Here is an 18790-nt window from a genome sequence, read left to right as displayed (position 1 = left end):
GGGAATTTAGTCTCATCCTAGACCTAAGGGCCCTGAACAAATTCTTGATCAAAGAAAAGTTCAGAATGATTTTCCCTTGCTGGTGTTTGCTGATCGGTTGGCTGTTCCTTTGTTCTCTCTGTGGATTAACTTGCATACATAAAGGAATTCAAGCCTATCAGCTTCTCCTCAGAGAAAGTTGATTGTGACCCCTGAGACAGGCGCTTTGGCGCCGAAACACGGACCGTGTCGGGTCCTTGATATTGATATGAATATTCTGAATAAACTGTTTTTTTGAGATTATCTCCCTTTTGGTTTGCGCATTTGTCAGCCTCTACTTTTGCTGTTTTGCTTTGACTTTCCGTGGAGGCTCCTCCTGTCTTCTTGGATTTGAGCTTTAAGACTTCAGACATTCCAGAACATGGCTGTTCGCCTCCTATGTCATTTTGCGTAGAACAGATCATGTTTCACCTTCTTTGAAAAGCTACCATTGGTTGCCGGTTGAGTTCGTTGCAAGTTCAAGGTTCTTTTACTTGCTTTTTGGACCTTTTGTCAAGGTGCACCATTTTATTTATCAATCCTGATTATTCTCCAGTAAGAATGCTGAGGTCTTTAAATGATCATGATATGGTTCTGCTGAGTCCCTCAATTGGAGAGCGCTCACCATAGTGCATTTAATTTTTTGGCTATTTTTTTTTTGAAACTCTGCCCTTTTATTTAAGAACGCTCTTTAAAGAAATTCAAATTGTTATTAAAGACCTGACGTTTTGAACAGGCCTACCCTTCATGATCGGTCTGGCAGAAGAAATGCCTTTGAAGCTCAATTTCAAAATTTTGTTTGCTTCTTTTGGGATGTGTGTGTTCTTTCCTATCCTTTGTTGTTCCTTTTCTACTTTATTTGGAAAAGTATGTAAACCGCTTTGCCTTGCCTGGCAGTTAAAGCAGTATATAAAAAGTATAGAATTGTTTCAGGAAAACAATTGGCTATGCTTTCTGGACTTAAAGGGTGCCTATACCCACATTTCGATACTTTCCAGTCACAGGAAATAGCTCAGATTTCAAATAGGGAAACACCTTTACCAGTGTTGTGTACTGCCATTTTGTCTTGCGTCAGTTCCCAGGGTATTCACCAAATGTGAAGCGGTAGTAGTGACATACCTACACAGTCTGGGAGTGTATTTGTTTCCCTATCAGGACGATTAGCACAGGAGGGGGCGATAGTCAATGTGCCTAACTCTTCGGGTGTTAGAATTACTAGGGTTTGTCATAAACTACCCCCCAGTCCCACCTTCTCCAAGTCCAATTATTGGAATATATAGGAGCTCTTCCAGACCCATTGCAGACTCGGGCTTTTCTTCCTCAAGCGAGAGTGGAGAACCTTATTGATGCTTGTTTTGCAAGTCTGAAGCAGCAAGCAGGTCACAGCTTGGCAAATGTTGAGATTGATGGGCCACATGGCCTTAACAGTGCATGTCCTTCCCGTGGCACGTCTCCACTTGAGAGAAGCCTAGTGGGACCCTAGCTTCCCAGTGGTCTCGGGCAGCTGGGAACCTACGGATGTCGTCCAGATTCCTCCAGAATCAACTCCTGCCCTTCTCTGGTGGACCATTCGGACGAATTTCACTGTGGGACTACCATTCCAAATTCTGCCTATTCAGAAGGTGCTGAAAACAGATGCATCTAACCTAGGATGGGGATCTCATGTAGATGGCACCAAAGGCAGGGGACTTGGTTGGCTTAGGAAATGGATCTCCATATCGATCTTCTCAAGCTCAGGGCCATTTGGAATGCTCTAAAGGGTTTTAGAGATCGGCTGCAAAACCAAATTATTTTTATCCAAATAGACAACTGAGCAGAGATGCACAGAACTCCGGTGCTGTTTTCTATAGTGCTGGAACACAGGTTTTTGTTTTTTTTCTTTTTTTAGCGACCAGTGCTCAACACTTACAGCATAATAACTCGGTGGTCCAGTGGTCCCTTCCCTACTCCCTACCTAAACAAAATAGCCTGGTGGTCCGGAGGGCCCCTGGCCAGGCCAAGCTTAACCATCTAGACCCTGGTGGTCTAGTGACCCTCCCCCCCCAGACCCCTCCACATACCTTTGATAGGAGGCAGAAGTAATGCCTATTCCTCCTGTGTCTGGGCCTGCCCTCTTCAGAATGGCGACGCCTCACCCCAGCCTCCATAAAGGAGATTTGCAAAGCTGCGATGTGTCATCCATCCACACATTCACATCTCGCTACTGCCTTGACCAGGATACCCGACATGACAGCTGGTTCGGGCAAGCGGTTCTGCAAATTTGTTCAGTGTCTAGAATCCAACTCCAGCCCCCCTAGGCCCAGTTTTGTTCTGTTCCAGGCCTGCACCTCCACAACTACTATTATATAAAAAATTTCAGGTTGATTGAATTACAGGCCTCAAACATTGAGTCCCTATTGTGCTAACACTGTTTGTTTTTGGTGAGCCTGTTAGCTAGGAATTCCCAGCTGTGGGAATACAAAGGCCTGCTTGTCCTCTGAGAAAGCGAAGTTGCTAACCTGTAGCAGATGTTGTCTGAGGACAGCAGGCCAAGCATTCACATACCCTCCCACCTGCCCTTGAAGTTGTATCCTTCAGCTTTTTGAAATGACTGAGACACTCGTGCGTCAGGCGGGAAGGCACCAGCGCGTGTGCGGTTGGAAGCTGCTAGTCATGCTTGGTGATAGTCGGCGTCTGCATAGGGCTCTGTCGGATGACGTCACCTGAATGTAAGAATACTCTGCTTGCTGTCTGTTCTCTGAGAACACCTGCTGCAGGTGTGACTTTGCTGTAATTATGCAAAGAAAAGATCTTTCAAAGCTTTGAAAGTTAATGTACAAATATATTGTTAAATAGGTCACCTCTAATAATTGCCTCCCGCCCTTGCTTTAGCTTCAAAAAATCCAGTAAATGTCATCTTAAAAATTTAGATTCCCCCCCCCCCCCCCCCCGAATTTGCAGTAACAAACATTGCTCGCCTTCACGCTCAACCCCTCTGCGATGACCATATATCTTCTTCATGGTTATAGTTCTCCTGTTAATAGCTCACCCTAGACTCCAGAAAACCCGTGGTTTCTAGTAATAGCCTAGCCCGGGCTTTTATTAGAAATAATATGGTATCTGTAAAAATGGCCAGCAGAAGTTCTTAGTTGAACAACCTTCCTCAAACTATATATTTATATTTTATCGGGACATGTGATCCTTTGATTCTAATGTTGGAGCCAAAGTGGGTATACTGGCAGAGAGCTGCAGGGGAACAGAGTTTGCGGGACTCCCCTCCTGGGCCACGGGACTCCCACAGGGATCCTATTGAGATCCGCAGGAATCCCGTGGTGATGGACGCAGGCCCTGTGAGGTTTCTACAGTAGTGTAGTGTCATAGCATCCTGCCTCCCTGTCCTCAGCACTGCACGTGGAGCAGGAAATTGAGGAAGTGTTGCAGGACTTCAAACCACGAGACTTCCCCAACTTCCTGCACTGCACAGAAGTCTCTGCAGAGCTTGATAATCATGCAGGGGAAGAGGAGGAGTTTGAAGCAGCGCTGTGAGTAATTGCTGGAGGCGGGCCACAAGAGAGATTGTGGGAAGGCTGGGGAGAGGGGCACGAGAGAAACTGGGTGAAAGCTGGGGAGGGAGCGTGAGAGAAACTGGGTGAAAGCAGAGCAGGGAGCATGAGAGACGCTGGGTGAATGCTGAGGAGGGAGCATGAGAGGCTGGAGGGAGATGTACTGGACCCATGGGGTGTAGACAGGAACGGACACAGAAGAGAGGTGCTGGACAGGATAGATGGGGACATGGAGAAGATGGATAGCAGACATGGAGAAAGAAGAAATGCCGACAGAACACCTTGGAAAGGCAGGAAAAAAAAAACAGAGAAAATCAGAAGACCTGGAGAATATCGAATGGAAAAATAAAATGCTCAAACTACCAAGGTAGAAAAAATATTTATCAACTGGACCATGTCAGGTTTGGGAAATGTACGTCTCTGATATCTTTCATTTCCAGAATGATGACATAGGTTGGGTTATTTTAGTGGGGATGGAGGGACAGGTGACATTTCTGTTCCTGTGCAACTCTCTACCTGATAGGTCTCATGGCTGGTGAAGGAGAAGCCTAATGGTAAGTGCAGTGGGCTGGGAAACTGGGTTCAGTACCCACCATGGGCAAATCACTTAACTCGGGTACAAAAGTCTTAGATTGAACTCACTAGGGACAGAGAAAGTACTTGCATATAATGTAAACGGCTTGTGTTGTACCACAGAGGTGGTATATCAAATTCATGACCCTTAACCGCTGGTAAGGCTTATTTTGGGGAGAAAGGGAATGGTAGACAAGGGCAGTCCCGGGAGTCACAAACCAGTCAGGTTTTCAGAATATGCATGAGATCTAGGTGTCGTCGTTGATGATACGTTGAAACCTTCTGCTCAGTGTGCTGCTGCGGCTAAGAAAGCGAATAGAATGTTAGGTATTATTAGGAAAGGAATGGAAAACAAAAATGAGGACGTTATAATGCCTTTGTATCACTCCATGGTGCGACCACACCTCGAATATTGTGTTCAGTTCTGGTCGCCGCATCTCAAAAAAGATACAGTGGAATTAGAAGAGGTACAGAGAAGGGCGACGAAAATGATAAAAGGGATGGGACGACTTCCCTATGAGGAAAGGCTAAAGTGGCTAGGGCTCTTCAGCTTGGAGAAAAGGCGGCTGAGGGGAGATATGTTAGAGGTCTATAAAATAATGAATGGAGTGGAATGGGTAGATGTGAAGCGTCTGTTCACGCTTTCCAAAAATACTAGGATTAGGGGGCATGCGATGAAGCTACATTGCAGTAAATTTAAAATGAATTGGAGAAAGTTTTTCTTCACTCTACTTGTAATTAAACTCTGGAATTCGTTGCCAGAGAATGTGGTAAAGGCGGTTAGCTTAGCGGAGTTTAAAAAAGGTTTGGACGGCTTCCTAAAGGACAAGTCCATAGACCGTTATTAAATGGACTTGGGGAAAATCCACTATTTCTGGGATAAGCAGTATAAAATGTTTTGTACATTTTTGGGATCTTGCCGGGTATCTGTGACCTGGATTGGCCGCTGTTGGAAACGGGATGCTGGGCTCGATGGACCTTTGGTCTTTCCCAGTATGGCAATACTTATGTACTTATAATTTCCATGCACTGCCTTCATTGTATATAAATCATCTTGTACGTATTCATTAGGGATATCTGCCGTCTCTCAGCCCAGGCTATTTTTAGTAATGGTGCCAAACACAAGCAGGGCCAGAGATAAAAGAGAAAACGGAGAGTAGGGTTAAATGGTGTAGAAAAATGCTATCAGTTGCCTTCAGTGAAATACAAGTCAAGGCAGGCTTAGAGCTGAGAACTAGGCCTCTAAAAATCAAAGTTCATCTCTGACACAGATAATGTCACTGCAGCAGAAGCTGAAGTAAGCAACTGAGAGCTGAGGGAGGGAGGCGGAATCTGTTCTCAAAACAACAGGACAATAACAAGAGGTTGTGGACAAAGATATTTTGGTAAAGGCAGATAACAGTGGGTCAGACGAAAGTAAATAAGAACATCCGGGGGGGGGGGGGGGGGGGGGGGGAGGGGTTGAAGGGAAACTTGGAAACATGTGAAATCATTGCTATCAAAGATGTTGATATCTAGGATATCTAAGGATAATATGCAAAGACTAGCCGTTAAGCCCGTTAAAACGGGCGAGATTTCCAGCTACCCTCCTCGCCGCCGCTCCCTCCCCCCCTCCGTGTCGGGCCCCCTGCACACTGACCTGACAGCGCCTCTCACTTCCGTGTGAAAGCGCTGCAGGCAGCAGTAGATTGCTCTGCTGCTGCCTGCAGCGCTTCCACACGGAGGTGAGAGGCGCTGTCAGGTCAGTACAGGGGGCCCGACACGGAGGGGGGCGGGAGCGGCGGCGGGGATGGGGGGGGAGGGTGGAGGTAGGTGCGCGCGATGTTCGTTTCCAAGCGGCAGCGTCCGACAGTCTGACTCCGTTTCCCTCTCTGTTCCGCCCTCTGACGTCATCACGCCTTGACGCGAAGGCGGGACAGAGAGGGAAGTCTCTACTGCGCATTTGCAGGTGAGTCGGTCACTTGCCATTTATATGTTTGATTGCCGGTGGGAGAATGAAATGTTAATATGGATCAGTGATAGAAGAATTGTATATAAAGGCTGGCAGGGCATTTAAAAAAGAGGAAAGAGAGGAGGAGACGAGAGAAGGAGAGATTACAGTAAACCGGTTGTGTCATGGAGCACTGCTCTTCCAGGATGAGATATCAATGCCAGGGATGTGCACCGTGATGATCTTGTGTTAATCCTGTTTTTGGTAAGTGACTAATAAACTTTGAATTACTTTCTCATATTCACTTGATCCCAGTGTCCTTCTGATTGTTGAGTCCATCAGTACTCAGGTTGTGTGTAGAACTGTCTGGGGATGTACGAGGTCTAAGTAATTAAAATTCCTTTCAATGGTCAATATTCTCAATGGAGAAGGGTAGATAGGGTTCCCCAGGAGTCTGTGCTGGGACCCCTGCTTTTTAACGTATTTATAATTAATCTAGAGATGGGAGTAACTAGTGAGGTCATTGAATTTGCTGACGACACAAAGTTATTCAGGGTCGTCAAGTTGTTACATCACAAGAGGATTGTGAAAAATTACAAGAGGACCTTTTGAGGCTGGACATCCAAATGGGAGATGATGTTTAATATGAGCAAGTGCAAAGTAATGCCTGTGGGAAGAGGAACCTGAACTATATAGCTATGTGATGCAAGGTTCCACATTAGGAGTAATTGACCAGGAAAGGGATCTAGGTGTCGTCGTCGATGATACGTTGAAACCCTCTGCTCAGTGTGCTGCGGCGGCTAAGAAAGCAAATAGAATGTTAGGTATTATTAGGAAAGGAATGGAAAACAAAAATGAGGATGTTATAATGCCTTTATATTGCTCCATGGTGCGACCGCACCTCAAATATTATGTACAGTTCTGGTCACCACATCTCAAGAAACATATAGTGGAATTAGAAAAGGTACAGAGAAGGGTGATGAAAATGATAAAGGGGATGGGACGACTTCCCTATGAGAAAAGGCTAAAGCGACTTGGGCTCTTCAGCTTGGAGAGAAGACGGCTGAGAGGAGATATGATAGAGGTCTCTAAAATAATGAGTGGAATAGTACTGGTAGACGTGAATTACTTGTTTAGTCTTTCCAAAAATACTAGGACTAGGGGGTATGCAATGAAGCTACAAAGTAGTACATTTTAAAACAAGTCGGAGAAAATATTTCTTCACTCGACGTGTAATTAAACTCAGGAATTTGTTGACAGAGAATGCAGTAAAAGCAGTTAGCGGGGTTTAAAAAAGTTTTGGATAGCTTCCTAAAAGAAAAGTCCATAAGAAATTATTAAGATGGACTTTGGGGAAAATCCACTGCTTATTTCTAGGATAAGCAGCGTAAAATGTATTCTACTGTTTTGGGATCTAGCCAGGTACTTGTGACCTGGATTGACCACTGTTGGAAAAAGGATACTAGGCTTGATGGACCTTCGATCTGTCCCAGTATTGCAGTACTTATGTTCTTACGTTCTTTCTAGTTGTCACATGACATTAATGTTTGGCCCAAAAAACGGAGATAAAGCTCCACTTTTAGCAGCATAATTAGAAGTCGACATCTCGCCATCTGGTGCATCATTGACACAAAGGAAATGTAATCATTTAGAAAATGTAGCAGCTTCTCAAATTAATAATAAGAAAATCTTTATTGTTGGGGCTGGGAATGCTGCAAATTTAGGGACCCTTTTACTAAAGCTTAACTCTCACTAATTGACATTAGCATATGCTAAGAGCCTTGTGGCTGATAGGTATGAAATAGGATGTACAGCATTTAGTGTGTTCTGATGAAAGGGCCCTTTAGTGTTGCGCAATGGTGAAGACACCCTTACTCTACGGCATTCAACATAGACACCTACTGGCCAGATAGTGCATGTATGTTGGGTTCTGGAAGGGCGTCTGTTGCTGCAGTATTTGGGCAAAAGGAAAAAAAAAAGGTGGGGAGGGGAGAAAAACTGTTGTATTTCTGAATGAAGTTTCATGGTGGATTCAGTTGAGCAGTGGTAAACCAACCTTGGTAGATGCCTCCTGCTCACACCAAAAATCATTAAAAAAAAAACAAAACCAGAAAACATTTCGAGTCACCTCTGGTGTTAATGGTAGCAGTAGTTCCTGCATCCATTTCTCCAAGCATAAAGAAAGCAGGTTGGGTAGAATTCAAAGTGGAAATCCGCAACAACTTTTTAAAGAAATCAAAGCTTTCGAATTCACAAATGCAGGCTGTAGCTTGAACACTGACCAAAAGGGCCATATTTTCTCACACGATATTTGCTAGAAGGTGAAACTTTGAGATCAGCGCTCTGATTGAAGACCCTCTTGGGTTGTTTCATTCCAGGTATCTTTTTTTTAAACAGTAATGATGTACTTAGTTTCAGGAGGGGAATCTGTGAAGGGTTTTGATTCTTTAAGAACTATTTGTTGCTTCCAGTAATATATAACCACCAAACTGATAATAATTATTCCTCTGTACATGATTTCATAGTATGTTTTGCTACAACTGTGAGCAATTCCAGTTGTCTTCTTACTTTGGGGTGCTACGATTGGTTCCCTCCAACACTGAATGCTCCAGTTCATCTTGCAACTGTTCATGGTTGGAGTAGTGGTCTCCATTCTTTGAAGAAGAAAAAAAAAAGCAACAGTTGGGCTCCTAAATTTAGACTCTTTTTGAGTCAAATGTAGGATCCTAAGTTATCAGCTGAAAGTTTGCCTACATTTAGGCTCCCAAGAACTGCTATTCATGTGCCTAGATTTAAAGCCAAGGTAGAAAAAATATTTATCAACTGGACCATGTCAGGTTTGGGAAATGTACGTCTCTGATATCTTTCATTTCCAGAATGATGACATAGGTTGGGTTATTTTAGTGGGGATGGAGGGACAGGTGACATTTCTGTTCCTATGCAACTCTCTACCTGATAGGTCTCATGGCTGGTGAAGGAGAAGCCTAATGGTAAGTGCAGTGGGCTGGGAAACTGGGTTCAGTACCCACCATGGGCAAATCACTTAACTCGGGTACAAAAGTCTTAGATTGAACTCACTAGGGACAGAGAAAGTACTTGCATATAATGTAAACGGCTTGTGTTGTACCACAGAGGTGGTATATCAAATTCATGACCCTTAACCGCTGGTAAGGCTTATTTTGGGGAGAAAGGGAATGGTAGACAAGGGCAGTCCCGGGAGTCACAAACCAGTCAGGTTTTCAGAATATGCATGAGATCTAGGTGTCGTCGTTGATGATACGTCAAAACCTTCTGCTCAGTGTGCTGCTGCGGCTAAGAAAGCGAATAGAATGTTAGGTATTATTAGGAAAGGAATGGAAAACAAAAATGAGGATGTTATAATGCCTTTGTATCGCTCCATGGTGCGACCGCACCTCGAATATTGTGTTCAATTCTGGTCGCCGCATCTCAAAAAAGATACAGTGGTGTTAATGGTAGCAGTAGTTCCTGATGAATGATCCCTGGTGAATCCTGGCAGTTTCGAATATCTTATTGCGCCTTTGTGTTGATTAGTTCCTATTATATTAAAAACAGAATTCATACCACAAGGGATCATTTAATACACGCTGACCGTTTTGGAGTCATTTTACTAAATCTTTTAGAATTAATTTTGAGGAAGAAAAGACGCGTTTACTAGTTTTATCATAAAACATTTTTTATTGATGACGGATAACAGCAGTTACACAGATCTTAGAATCAGGTACACTTAAACAGGGAACGGGTGAATGGAATGAGGGTTGATCGCTCTCTTCCAGGGCAACAGATCAATTCACTTGTGTAAGTCTCGACTTCCTCTTTCTCCCCCAGCTCCGGAATAAGGTTCTTGACCATTCTAGGAAGCCTTAAGCATTTTCAATGTGCTCATTGTGCCGTGCTGTTCGTATGAATTGCTGCTTTTTTCCTGCTCTGCACTAACTCAGGATGGGTAATATGGAAAGCTTTTATGCTCTGTGCCAAGGTCCACAGCTTGCTTGATGCTCTTCCTGTGAGATATGATGTATAGTTCTTTTTCCTGTTTAAATTTGGAAACAGTGTTTGTATCAAATATGGTCTAATGTACACTAGGCAGTCTTGGGCTTAACTTTGTCACAAGTGCATGTGATCTAATACTATAACTTGGCATTGATAATATATCAAACATTTCGTTTCCACATATTGGTGAACAATTGTAAATAGCCTGTTTTTTTTTTTTTTCTTTTTAATTAAGTGATTTACTTTCAGATTTTCCTGTGGCCTTAGTCTTCAAACTACCTTGGAGGTAGGCTTATTCCTTTAGATACCTAAGTGTACATTGATCATTCTTACAGCTCGAATTAATATAACATAGTAGATGATGACAGAAAAAGACCTGCACGGTCCATCCAGTCTGCCCAACAAGATATACTCTTATGTGCTACTTTTTGTGTATACCCTACTTTGATTTGTACCTGTCCTCTTCAGGGCACAGACCGTATAAGTCTGCCCAGCACTATCCCCACCTCCCAACCACCAGCCCCGCCTCCCACCACCGGCTCTGGCACAGACTGTATAAGTCTGCCCAGCACTATCCCTGCCTCCCACCACCGGCTCTGGCACAGACCGTATAAGTCTGCCCAGCACTATTCCCCGCCTCCCATCACCGGCTCTGGCACAGACCGTATAAGTCTGCCCAGCACTATTCCCCGCTCCCACCACCGGCTCTGGCACAGACTGTATAAGTTGCCCAGCACTATCCCTGCCTCCCACCACCGGCTCTGGCACAGACCATATAAGTCTGCCCAGCACTATTCCCCGCCTCCCACCACCGGCTCTGGCACAGACCGTATAAGTCTGCCCAGCACTATTCCCCGCCTCCCACCACCGGCTCTGGCACAGACCATATAAGTCTGCCCAGCACTATTTCCCGCCTCCCACCACCGGCTCTGGCACAGACCATATAAGTCTGCCCAGCACTATTCCCCGCCTCCCCACCACCGGCTCTGGCACAGACCGTATAAGTTTGCCCAGCACTATTCCCGCCTCCCAACCATAAGCTTGCTAGTTTTTATTTCTTCTGTGTCTTCCTAATAGTATTTCCGTTTAAAGTATCTGAAGAGGTTTGTTGGCGGGGAAAGGCTATTCTGTCTATAAATCACTCATTCTAATCCTGCTCAGTAATAGTCAGAATGGACGAGCAGGACAACTGATTACCACGAATGAGTGATGTCACTGATGGAGCCCCAGCACGGATGCTACCCAGCGTTCTAAGGATTCTTAAACCTTCGGCGTGCCTTTCAGGGCCTGTGCACATGCCCTTCCTACCTGCCTGACTTGCCTGGGACCTGCAGCTCTTTTTTTTCCAGTCGTGGAGCAGTTAATTCAAAGTTGTTAAATTGCAAGAGGACCTAACCAAACGGGGAGACTTGGCGTCCAGTGGCAGATGTTGTTTCATGTACGCAAGTGCAAAGTGATGCATGTGGGAAAGAGGAACCCAAACCATAGCTGCATGCTGCAAGGTTTCACATTGGGAGTCGCCGCCCAGGAAGAGGATCTAGGTATCAGTGTTGATACGTTGAAACCCTCTGCTCAATGTGCAGCGGCGGCTATGAAAGCAAATAGAATGTTAGGTATTATTAGGAAAGGAATGGAAAACAAAAATGAGAATGTTATAATGCCTTTCTATTGATCCATGGTGCGACCACAAATCGAATACTGTGTGCAGTTCTGTTCTCCGCATCTCAAAGATATATAGTGGAATTAGAAAAGGTACAGAGAAGGGTAACGAAAACGATAAAGGGGATGGGACGACTTCCCTATGAGGAAAGGCTAAAGCGGCTAGGGCTGTTCAGGTTGGAGAAGAAGTGGCTTAGGGGGCGATAGGATAGAGGTTTATAAAATACTGAGTACATAAGTGTTGCCATACTGGGACAGACCAAAGGTCCATCGAGCCCAGCATCCTGTTTCCAACAGTGGCCAATCCAGGTCACAAGTACCTGGCAAGATCCCAAAAAAGTACAATACATTTTATACTGCTTATCCCAGAAATAAGCAGTGGATTTTCCCCAAGTCCATTTTAACAATGGTCTGTGGACTTTTCCTTTAGGAAGCCATCCAAACCTTGATCCAGTGTCTTATTTTGAAGGTGTCGTATTCTTTGTAGAATGTCATTTTTAAAGTAATAAAGTGCAGCTTATCCTATATGGCTCAGGTTCCATGTGATTGATTAATGTCGTCCTATCTAGTTTTTGGCATTCAACGACTATTTGTACTCTGCTGCCTGAAATCTGTTCATTAAGCAGTGCAGTTGCATCAATTCTGAAGATCCTTTTACAAAACACACAAGACTTTTCATAGAAGTGGTTTTGCGCTTGGCAATGTCTCTTGATTTGTAGACGCAGTATTATCCCCGCACAGTTATAAATCGAGTTTGTCCAGTCCAAGAAATTTACTGCGGCATTGAAAAGTGGGCAGACGGAAAAATATGCAGACACAATCACGTTGAAGTATGTAATGTATTCTGCATGGGGCCTTTCTGCCTTTTGTTTATTCACTGCACTGAGAACAGTGAGGGGACCAATCAAGTTTATTTACATTTATACCCGACAAAAAAAAGCAACACTGGGCCTTCAAGACTAGGCAACAGGAGTTACTTTATTGATAGGGTCACCTGTCAATGAAGTACTGCTGTTGTCCTAGTCTTGAAGGCCCAGTGTTGCTTTTTTTGTCTGTATACTTTGGTTGTTTGCTGTTTTACCCTCTCTCTATCTGTACTGTACATTACATTTATACCCCACATTTTCCCACCTATTTGCAGTCTCAATGCGGCTTACAAAGTATCGTAAGGCGATTGCCATTACGGTTGATAACACATACAAGGTTGTGTAATGGTCACAGGTAGAAGTGTTTCAGGCGTCATGGGGTCGAGGATAATAAATTGTCCAGTACGATCATAGATTATATTGTGTTGCTGGGTGTGGGGATTTATGTTGGATCGGTGGGATAAGCTTTTTTGAAGAGGTGGGTTTTCAATGATTTCCTGAAGTTTAGGTGGTCATGTATTGTTTTCACTGCATGCGGGAGTCCATTCCATAGTTGTGCACTTATGTAGGAGAAGTTAGATGCGTGAATTGTTTTGTATTTTAGCCCTGGTAATGTAGGTTTAGGTATGATCGTGCTGATCCGAGTCTGTTTCTAGTTGGTAGATCAACGAGGTCTGTCATGTATCCTGGGACTATGCCGTAGATGATTTTGTGGACTAAGGTGCAGATTTTGAAGATGATCCGTTCTTTGATTGGGAGCCAATGCAGCTTTTCTCGAAGGGGTTTAGCGCCGTTGAATTGTGTTTTACCATATATCAGTCTGGCTGCTGTGTTTTGGGCGGTCTGGAGTTTTCTAGTGAGTTGTTCGTTGCATCCTGCATATATTCCATTGTAGTAGTCTGCATTGCTTAGGACCATTGATTGTACTAGGTGTACCTCGGGAAGAAAGGTTTTATTCGTTTGAGTTTCCACGTTGAGTAGAACATTTTCTGTATTACCGTTTTTACTTGGCTCTCGAGAGTGAAGTTGCAGTCGATAGTTACTCCGAGTATTTTTAGGCTATCTAAGATAGGGAATGTGTGTTCAGGGCTGTTTAAGGTTGTGGGTTTGAAGTTATGTTGAGAAGAGAGGATAAGGCAGTGTGTTTTTTCAGTGTTCAGTTTCAGTTGGAATGAGTTTGCCCAGGAGTCCATGATGTTCAGGCTGCCATTTATTTCTTTGGTTATGTCTGAAGTTATGTAGCAGTGCTTAATATCCATCCTACAACCTCTCCTGTTGGGCTTGCTAAGTACGTCCGAGGCCTCATGGGTGGCAGCGGGATCCTCCCTACAACTTCAGTAAATTGGGGGCTGTTGGGAGGGAGTCCTCTTTATGCCCATATACTTCACCTGGGAGAGGCAGTTCATGTTGGCACACAAAGCTGGCACAACATCATACACTATTACTAGCATTTTGCTCCACCTCCAACCAGGAATTAAATTCCCAGCATTAAAATGTGTTTAGCCTTGGGGGCTTTTGTGTACTCTGGGGTAATGAGTTAATTTTGCACATACCATGACAGAAATGAACCGCACTCGTACGGCAAGGAACATTGGAGATTCTCAGTTTCTCATTCATTGCTAATGCTTGTGTCAACACTTGAATGCTCAAGGAGAGACGCTTCCCAGGGTTCATAGTTAATATGCACAGGCAACATATCAAGACGCATTGATAGGTAATGCCATCGTTAATATAGGATTTAAATGACTCTACATTAACGAGTGCCTGTTTTATGTTTGCAGAATTCTTTCATGCACGAGTAGCTAAGTTGTGCACACAATCCAGCGCTAAGTAATTGTGGTCGGGCTAGTGCTCATTATTATGTAATCGGAGCTACGTCGGTGAAGCACCGTGAAGATGCTGGGAAAAGCTGAGCTGTCTGTCTGGGAAGGGAACAGGCACATAGTCTGACTTAAAGTTGCAGGCTGAAACAATTATTTGTGTAGAAAGGAATCTAAAACTGTACGTCTCGGTGTGTGTGTTGTCTTAATGTCGTCCTGTAATTTTTAACTGTGAGGGATTTTCCATAGATTATGAGACTTTCACAACTAAATGCTTGTGGCTTCCTAGGCCCATTAAACTAATCTGTTAACAGTAAAGACGAAGCAGAATAATAAGAAAAAATGACTCAGGATCTTTAGGAGGGGGAGGGCAGAGTGATAGCATAAGCCCAGACCAGATAATATGTGGTAAACCACGTAAATTTGCTCCACGGGTTCACTTTTGCTGTATTTCAGTCTGTGTCTCTGATTAGTCCTCTCAAGAAGGTTTGCTAACAGGAAATGGCATGAGCCTATCTGGTATATTGTGTGTGCTGAAGCCAGTAGACGAAACTTGTTGCTCTATCAATTTCATTGTTTATATGTACCAAGATATGGTGGTAGCTGCATTGAGAATTACAACCTCATTGGGTGGCGTGGGTGGAGACCAGCTTCATGCCATCTCTGGTTATCAAACCTCCTTGGATCCTCAATATATAATAAGTTGTATGTGATGGTTTTTTTTTTTTTTTGTGACCTGGCTGTTTCTTCTCGATTGGCCTTCCAGCTCAATGGACACCGGTGCTGGTGGAATCTGGTACCAAGAAGCTTCAGTCTAACATTACCTGGGGATGTTTTGTTTAAATCCCCTCTTTGGTGTGCTTTAGACCAGTCATTGCAGTGACAATCCTTAGTCAAGGACTATGTGTTTGGGCTCTATTCAGGCCCCTCTCCATAGACCCTAAATCTGGCTGTTATGTGGTAATTGATTTTCCTGCCCCATAGGCTCTGAATGCAGCATCTTTAGCCCCCCCCCCCCCCCCCCCCCCCCCCCCCCAGTGTGGGGGATCAAAGCAGGTGCCTAGCAAGGCACAGACAATTATTTCTGTTAAAAGCAAAGGCTTTCAAACTTTGTGTGATGTCCACTCATGGTCCTGGAATTTTACCTGACTGAAATTCAGCAGAACCTGGTGAGTGACAGTCGCACAGTTGAGCGTTAGCCAAAATCATGCATATGCCAGCATTTCTGCCTTGTTTTTTATTGCCAGAACTTGATATACTGCTATATTGCAAGCGCTTTGAAGCAGTTTGCAAATGAAAATGTTGGCATCCTTTAGATTTTCCATTCTGTCAGCCTTGGTTGTATGTACATTTAAATATGCAGTACTTTTACTATAAACCTGTCCCCTCCCCCACTTCAGATTTAGAAGACCAGTCTGTTCAGTGACTCAGTATTTCAGTTGTCTTTCTGTGCCTAATAGGCCCATTTCAGGTGAATGGAGAGCATTATTCTGCTTCCCCTGTCTTCCTTCCTAGGTCTGCCTCCTCCCAGGCCAGTAGACCTCACTGAGGGCAATACCATCAAAGATGGTGCCTGATCATTGCAGCCAGTGTATGGACTGCATGTACCACTTCTTTCTATAAGCAGGCCACACGTGCAAACCTGTGTTTCCATAGCGTCCCACAGATCATTCCAGAGACTTGTGGGTTATGTCCCTCTACCAGTAGGTGGAGATAGAGAGAACTCCTTTGCAGTAGCCTTTTTCCTTGGTATTTCTCTCTAGCAGGTGGATGGTCCTACCTGTGCAGCTTTGGATTGACTTGCCTCCTGACCTGTTCCCCCAGGTCCAGTTGAGCTTCTGGCCCGGCACTTTAGGGTACACCTGGAGGTGCCAGGTCCCTCTCGTGGCTGTTAGATCCAGCTTTAATCTCCAGCCTCTTTAAAAAAAAAAAAAAAAACCAAAAAAACCTTGCAGAGGCAAAGCTGTTTAAGCATGTGCTTTTTCTTAAAACAAAACAAGCCCCCCCCCCCCCCCCCCCCACAGCAACGCTAGAGCCCTGTGCACAGCTTGCTGAGAGCGGTGTTAAGGGGCCAGAGTTTGCGGCTGCCCTTCAGCTTGGTGGCTTCTAGTTTTTCTTTTATGTAGCAGAATCATAGGGCAGCTTCCTCATTCTTTTGCCTGTTGACTACCATGTTTTTTTTTTTTTTTTGGTTACATTTGTACCCTGCGCTTTCCCACTCATGGCAGGCTCAATGCGGCTTACATGGGGCAATGGAGGGTTAAGTGACTTGCCCAGAGTCACAAGGAGCTGCCTGTGCCTGAAGTGGGAATAGAACTCAGTTCCTCAGTTCCCCAAGACCAAAGTCCACCACCCTAACCACTAGGCCACTCCTCCACTGTTGCTACTATTTGAGATTCTACATGGAATGTTGCTATTCCACTAGCAACATTCCATGTAGAAGTCGGCCCTTGCAGATCATCAATGTGGCCGCGCAGGCTTCTGCTTCTGTGAGTCTGACGTCCTGCAGGACGTCAGACTCACAGAAACAGAAGACTGCGCAGCCTTCTACATGGAATGTTGCTAGTGGAATAGCAACATTCCATGTAGAATGTCCAATAGTAGCAACATTCCATGTAGAATCTCCAATAGTATCTATTTTATTTTTGTTACATTTGTACCCTGCGCTTTCCCACTCATGGCAGGCTCAATGTGGCTTACATGGGGCAATGGAGGGTTAAGTGACTTGCCCAGAGTCACAAGGAGCTGCCTGTGCCTGAAGTGGGAATTGAACTCAGTTCCTCAGTTCCCCAGGACCAAAGTCCACCACCCTAACCACTAGGCCACTCCTCCACTGTTGCTACTATTTGAGATTCTACATGGAATGTTGCTATTCCACTAGCAACATTCCATGTAGAAGTCGGCCCTTGCAGATCACCAATGTGTTAAAAATCACACCAGTAATCTGCACCACGTAGGAAAATGTCCACGCTCTTGGTGTATTTATGTATTAGGATTTATTTACCACCTTTTTGAAGGAATTCACTCAAGATGATGTACAGCATGAATAAGTCAAACAAGCAATAGACAATTACAGCAGTAAAAATATTCAAGCAGTACAAAGTATGGCATAGTATGCTATATTACAATGTCAACACAATACACAGTAAAACATTTTAATAGACAGCATAGGGTTTGAGCAGTGATGGAACACATAAGGAAGAGTAAATAAGAAAATAAGGGACTATTTTATAGTAAGGGTGATGGCTCACTTGTTCACAAAGGGGGGGGGGGCATCCTTGGTCTGTAGTGGCACCTTTCAGAACCCTGACCCCCCAGAGTGTACCTTGAAGAGGCAGGAGCGATGCCTACTAGCTCCTGCATATGTGCTGTGCAATATTGGAACAGCAGTGCCCAACCCCACGCGATACATCCTGGGATGCACTGAGCAGGATCAGCCTGCCAAATAAGGGCATTTTCCCCTTATTTGGTAGTCTGACTCTGCTCGTTATGGGTCAGGCACCACCCATTTCCCAAGATTGCAGTACAGAGGTAGCAGCGAGCGGGCATTGCTCCTGCCTCTTCAAGGCAACTGTGGAAGCTCTTCTTCCACCCCCGTCCAGCTCTCTGTTGGGGTTCCTCAAGGATCTGTCCTTGGACCGCTTCTTTTCTCGATATACACCTCTTCCCTGGGCTCGCTGATCTCATCACATGGTTTCCAGTACCATCTCTATGCCGATGACACCCAGCTCTACCTCTCCACTCCCGACATCACAGTCGAAACCCAGGCCAAAGTTTCGGCCTGCCTTTGAGACATCGCCGCCTGGATGTCCAACCGGCATCTGAAACTGAACATGGCAAAGACTGAGCTCCTTGTCTTTCCACCCAAACCCTCCTCTTCTCTTCCCCCACTCTCCATCTCTGTTGACAACGCCCTCATCCTCCCCGTCTCTTCAGCCCGCAATCTCAGAGTCATTTTCGACTCCTCCCTCTCCTTCTCTGCCCATATCCAGCAGACAGCTAAGACCTGTCGCTTCTTCCTCTATAATATTAGCAAAATTCGCCCATTCCTCTCTGAATAGACCACCCGAACCCTCGTCCACTTGCTCGTTACCTCTCGTCTTGACTATTGCAACCTTCTCCTTGCTGGTCTCCCGCTTAGCCACCTATCCCCCCTTCAATCTGTCCAAAATTCCGCCGCACGTCTCATCTACCGCGTGAACCAATACTCTCATATCACTCCTCTCCTCAAGTCGCTTCACTGGCTCCCGATCCGCTACCGTATACAGTTCAAGCTTCTATTGACCTTCAAGTGCACTCAATCTGCAGCCCCCCATTACCTCTCTTCCCTCCTCTCCCCCTATGTTCCCACCCGTACCCTCCGCTCTCAGG

At 44.9% G+C, this 18790-nt stretch overlaps 1 protein-coding gene across 6 annotated transcripts in view; it reads left to right on the top strand.

The window, feature by feature from the left end:
• The window catches only part of EPN2 (epsin 2), a 98974-nt gene that overhangs the window by 21887 nt on the left and 58297 nt on the right, over window positions 1-18790 (top strand). The window contains exon 1 of one of the 6 annotated variants that reach the window (XM_030212616.1): window positions 14250-14313. The exons of the other annotated variants lie outside the window; for them this stretch is intronic. The gene's annotated coding sequence lies outside the window, so the exon portion shown is untranslated. Of the gene's footprint in view, window positions 1-14249; window positions 14314-18790 lie in introns of those variants that run through there. 6 annotated transcript variants of the gene reach the window in all.

This window comes from Microcaecilia unicolor, chromosome 8, assembly GCF_901765095.1.
Source record: "Microcaecilia unicolor chromosome 8, aMicUni1.1, whole genome shotgun sequence".
Lineage (NCBI taxonomy): Eukaryota > Metazoa > Chordata > Amphibia > Gymnophiona > Siphonopidae > Microcaecilia > Microcaecilia unicolor.
The sequence above is the reverse complement of the archived record's forward strand: the minus strand, read 5'-3'. Positions and strand labels throughout refer to the sequence as shown.